Here is a 655-nt window from a genome sequence, read left to right on the forward strand (position 1 = left end):
ACAGCACCTGTGGTTTCTTAGAAAAAAAAAATAATAAACTACAGAAATACACAGAATATATTATGTAGCAAAAATGCAAGAAATAAGGCTTCTCGTGGCTCTTTTTTCCTTTATTTTCCCTTACATCACATAGAACTTTGAGATAACTAATATTCTGTTTTGAAAAGAAAATATTAGCTGGTAATTTTGCCCATTTACTTTTCTATAAGCGACGTATTTCCCATATAAAGATAAAATTAAAACTATATTATTATTAAATCATTGTTTGCCTGTACTGTCAAAGTTAATCGTTGCACCTATGATTTCACCCGGCCCTTAGGATTGCCTATCTGTGAACCACATAATCATAGCTTATAAATACAACTCCATATTGCGTTTGTGCTAATCACCATTATTATCACATCCTGACGAAAACAACGTTGTCTATCTGTGGAGTTAGTGTTTTGCAAAGTAGCCCATAATTCCCTCAGAGAGCAGTTTGCCTCAGCTGCACAGGTGAGAGGGTATTTCACACCTTCCATAGTCCTGCCAGCAAATAGAGCGAAGGACAAGGACGCAAGCCGATTGGCTGCTGGTGGAAGCTCCTCCCCTGAGCCGCTCCAGCGCGTGACAGCTCAGTAGTAATAGCTCTGATCTGGCGCCCAGTGCCGCGCGT

This window comes from Myripristis murdjan, chromosome 24, assembly GCF_902150065.1.
Source record: "Myripristis murdjan chromosome 24, fMyrMur1.1, whole genome shotgun sequence".
In the NCBI taxonomy this organism is placed as follows: domain Eukaryota; kingdom Metazoa; phylum Chordata; class Actinopteri; order Holocentriformes; family Holocentridae; genus Myripristis; species Myripristis murdjan.